Here is a 4,838-nt window from a genome sequence, read left to right on the forward strand (position 1 = left end):
TCAAGTGAAAATTCTTTGTTTAGCTCTGTACCCCATTTTTTTTTTATAGTTATTTGACTCTCTGGAGTCTACCTTCTTGAGTTATTTGTATATCTTGGATATTAGCTCTGTCGGATGTAGGATTGGTAAAGATCTTTTCCAAATTTGTTGGTTGCTGTTTTGTCCTTTTGGCCATGTCCTTTGCCTTACAGAAACTTTGTAATTTTATGAGGTCCCATTTTCAATTCTTGATCTTAGAGCATAAGCTATTGGTGTTCTGTTCAGGAAATCCCCCACTCCACCCCTCCGTGCCCATGTGCTCAAGAGTCTTCCCCAGTTTCTTTTCTATTAGTTTCAGTGTATTTGGTTTTATGTGGAAGTCCTTGATCCACTTGGACTTGAGCTTAGCACAAGGAGATAAGAATGAATTGATTTGCACTCTTCTGCATTCTGACCTCCAGTTGAACCAGCACCATTTGTTGAAAAGGCTATCTTTTTCCCACTGGAGGGTTGTAGCTCCTTTGTCAATGATCAACCACACAAAGATCCAACAAAGAAAGAGAACTTTAGACCAATTTCCTTTATGAATATTAATGCAAAAACACTCAATAAAATTCTTGTCAACTGAATCCAAGAACATATCAAAACGATCATTCACCATGATCAAGTAGGCTTCATCCCAGGGATGCAGGGATGGTTCAATATAAGGAAATCCATCAATGTAATCCACTACATAAACAAATTCAAAGAAAAAAAAACACATGGTCATTTCATTAGATGCTGAAAAAGCATTTGATAAAATTCAGCATCCTTTCATGTTAAAGGTCTTAGAAAAAACATGAATTCAAGGCCCATACCTAAACATAATAAAAGCAATATACAGCAAACCAGTAGCTAACCTCAAACTAAATGGAGAGAAATTTGAAGCAATCTCACTAAAATCAGGCACCTCAAACTTTCAATAATCCTCCTGCCTCAGCCTAGCCTATCATGTACTGGGGTTATAAGTGTGCACTACCATGACAGACTACACCTGGTTTTCAAATACAGTTATCAGAAAACACAAAATTGTACATGTGACTTGTGATATTTCTGTGGAGACAGGGGTCCTAGTTCTTGAAAGGCATTTTTTTATGGAGGTAACTAATGAATATCATGATAATTATGGAGAAAAACTTGTATACTAGTGTCATAGCTTTTTTCTATGTTAAGTGTTAACATCTAGAAGACAATTTTCAGCTAATTGCTTTTTATGAATTGGAAATAATTAGTAGAATATGTTGATAGATTTGTTTTCAATGCTTAGATTTCTAAAGTACATCACAACACAAATGTTTAAAAAAAAAAAAAAAACAACTGAAGCTTACCCCAGTAGTCCCAGCATATGGCGAGCTGAGGCAAGGCTGTTGTCATGAGTCAACCTGGATTGTTATATAGTAAGTAGAAAGACATTTTTGGCTAAAGGATGGAATTTTGGGTAAATAAGATGGCTTAGCTAGTAATGGTATTTGTTACTAAGCCTGACACCTTCACTTTGATCCCTACGACCTAAAAGACCCTTTGGCCTTTAGAAAGGAATTCACTGAAAACTGACTTCCATAGAGTTTAGAGACAGCTTCCTAATCACCACCCATCTGTGGTTCATGGTCAAGGGCTCTGTTTGCCCTGACTGTCACAAGCTCTCGGTGAAGTACAAGCAGTGACAGGACAGCCGAATCGTGGGTCTGGGTTTTCCCTTCTAATGAAGAGTTCTTTAACTCATCTGAGAAAAGCCATTCCCAGAAAGAATTACAGATGATAGAAATATGAGGAAATTTTTGAAAATATTTTTTTTCTGCTCTTACTAACTTTTGAAACCTTTAGGGGGTGTGTGTGTGTGTGTGTGTGTGTGTGTGAACATTTTTCTATGGTAACTGAAAAGGATATATCTTGGCATATAATTTAATGATAAGGTAAAGCATTTCACAATATTCTGTGAATATGCAAATAATATGAAAAGATCTTCCAAAGAAATAATTCACAGAAAAATCATTAAAAACATACAAGTAGCATAAAGTTCTAACACTGTGTATTTCATAGTACACTAACTGTTTTCAATAATGTAATTCAGAATAGTCATATTAATAAATTGAATTGTTGTTTGCATCAGATATACTGAATTCTTAAACTTAGCAGACACATAAATGCTTGTCATTGCCTGTAATTATTTTAATAATTTATATTAGTACATTTGCATTGTGTTTTAAATATTATATCTTGCATGTGAATATATCTCTTTTAATTTGCTTATCTTTGAAATTTTCTAGTTGAGATATTCCTACTTAGGACCACAATTACCTTTTGAGATAAGATCTGACCGTGTAACCTAGACTGGCCTCAGGTTCAGGATGGTAAGGTTACAGGTTTGCACCTACATACATTGTTACAGCAAGATTTTTGTAATGTTTTTCATTTTGAAGGCCTGGATGTGTATTCCTCTTACATGTAGAATGGTTTACAAACCAAATACGAGAGCTTCAGAACTGTGGGAGAGGGGAGTATTCCTGGTCTCCAAGGGTAAAAGGATCATCGCCTTAATATATACTGGAAAAATATATATTACTTTCCAGGAAAGGAAGGTGATTTCACTCTCTTGCCTTTGTTAGGACGCAAAGTTACAGTCAGTTCTACTCCTTTGACTCCTCTGCCAGGAAGCCTTCTTGGTGACATTTGATTCTAACCATTGTAAGAGGTAAAGGGACTGACCTGGTCTCAACCATTAGGGAGATGTAAAAGGTTCAGGAAGGTACAGTGTGCATTTAGGCCACAGTTGGGGTAAATGATGTCATCAGAAGCCTGTGACTGGTGGGAGTGGTTACTAAACTTTTGGGCAGGGAATTAGACATAGTTCAATGATGTCTTCCAGAAAGTTTGTCATGGGGGGGGGCAGGGGAGGAAGAAGTTCCTGGGAGAACTCATCTGCATCAGAAATGCAGTCAAGGTGCTGGCAGACACTGAGGTGGTTTGTGCTGACCTGCCTACATCTGCCTACATCCACCTACATCGACTTCGCCAAGCAGAAGCTGGATCCCAAAATTGCTGTGGCTGTGCAGAAGGGTTGCAAAGTGACCAAGTGGGGACTTCACTGGGGAGATCAGCCCTGGCAGGATCAAAGACATAGGAGCCACCATGGGTAGTGCTGAGGTACTGGGAAAGAAGCTTCACTGGGAAACCAGAGTTGACTGGGCAGAAAGTGAGCGGTGCATGCCCTAGCAGAGGATGTTTGTCCCCACTGGTGAGAAGGTAAGATGAAAAAGAAGCTGGTGACACTGAGAAAATTATTTTCGAACAAACCAATCTCATCACAGATAATTATCATCACAGATAATGCGAAGAAGAACTAAAATCGTTATGTCACAAACTGAATGTATTTGGTATGCCGAAATTATTAACATTGCTAATCAAGTAGAGAATCATCTAAAATGTAAATGTATCTCAAGTTTACAAGCAATTTCTCTGGTTTGATTGCATCAGAATTGAGTCTCATAACCCCAACCAAGTAGAGTATCTTTTCTTTATAATTTGCCTCACAGCTAAAGCTGAGTGTTGCTTCTTTCTTTCTTCAGGGATTTTCTCTGACTTAGTGGAAGCCAAGAAAGCAGAACATGCTTGCAAACCGCATGTTAGAGTCAACAATGGTGATAATTTTGTAAGACTCTCATTGGGTAGCATTTGTGTTAGTTACTTTTCTTGGTGTTGTAACAAAATGCCAGACAAATGGAATTTCAGAAAAGAAGGGCTTGTTGTAGCTCACAGTTTGATTGAACAAGCAGCTGGTCACATTGTATCCACTGTCAGGAACCACTGGGCGTTTTAGGAAGAGGGAAGGAGTGAGAGGGGAGGGGAGGGAGAGGAGGTGTTACTTTAACTGCGTTTTGTGCAGTTCCAGACTCTAGCCCACATTTAGGATGACTCTTCCCTTCCTCTTTAATAAACACTCTGGAAGCAGATCCACAAAGATTCTAAATCTGGTTAAACTGGCAGTGAAGATGCACTGTATGCCAGCTCACTATTATTGCTTTGATGGATGGGAATTCTGTGCTATGCGCCCTCCCAAAGAGAACAGTGTGGGAGTCTTCAAAGCATGCTTGTTTGGGGATCAGGAGATAGGCTACAGATTACTCTTTTACCATTATAATTTTAATAATCATAATAACAGTAAATAATAATAATAATAATAATAATAGATTGTTTTCTGGGTTTCTGCTGTTTTCTTTACACTCTCTGGTTTGAAGAGAAATGTCTTACACAAAAATACAGAGAAGAAAAAAAAATTCAAGATACCATGTCTTCAGTTTCTTAACTGATCCAGGTATTCCGTGGTGGAAACTGAGTTATTCTTTTTCTTTGCATACCAGGTAAACCGTCCCAGGAGTGGTGCAAGGTGAGAAAATGCAGGGAGAATGTGATTTGAGACACTCACCTTCTGAGAACAGGCTTTGTGTCAGTTTCCTTCCCCAGATAAAGCTCACAGTGGCAAAAGGGCAAACAGCAGACTTCCATGCTAGGCTGGGGACCTGAGAGCAGAGAGAATCTCTGCTCCTTTTTGGACAGAGTCAAACGGATGCAACAACATATCCTGGGTGTTTTAGTGGAGGGGCTGGCACAGTCTTACAAGGATTGGCTGAGGCCAAAGTCATTGCTCACATCACAGAAAGACTGTTCACACAGTCCCCAAGGTGGAAGGCTCTTTAACGGAGTATCATAGTGCACAAGTGAGCCTCACAGTACGTAACAAGAGTAGACAGACGCCTTAGAAAGTATTGCAGAAATCCTTGATTCCAATGTATATATTGATAAAAAAAATTGACCATGTAAGT

At 38.8% G+C, this 4,838-nt stretch overlaps 1 pseudogene; it reads left to right on the forward strand.

Moving 5' to 3' along the window:
- Positions 1-998: 998 nt before the first annotated feature.
- On the forward strand, positions 999-3,346 carry LOC127664600 (triosephosphate isomerase-like; annotated as a pseudogene).
- The last annotated feature ends 1,492 nt before the right edge of the window (positions 3,347-4,838 follow it).

The sequence above is a fragment of the Apodemus sylvaticus genome, chromosome 14 (assembly GCF_947179515.1).
Source record: "Apodemus sylvaticus chromosome 14, mApoSyl1.1, whole genome shotgun sequence".
Classification (NCBI taxonomy): Eukaryota; Metazoa; Chordata; class Mammalia; order Rodentia; family Muridae; genus Apodemus; species Apodemus sylvaticus.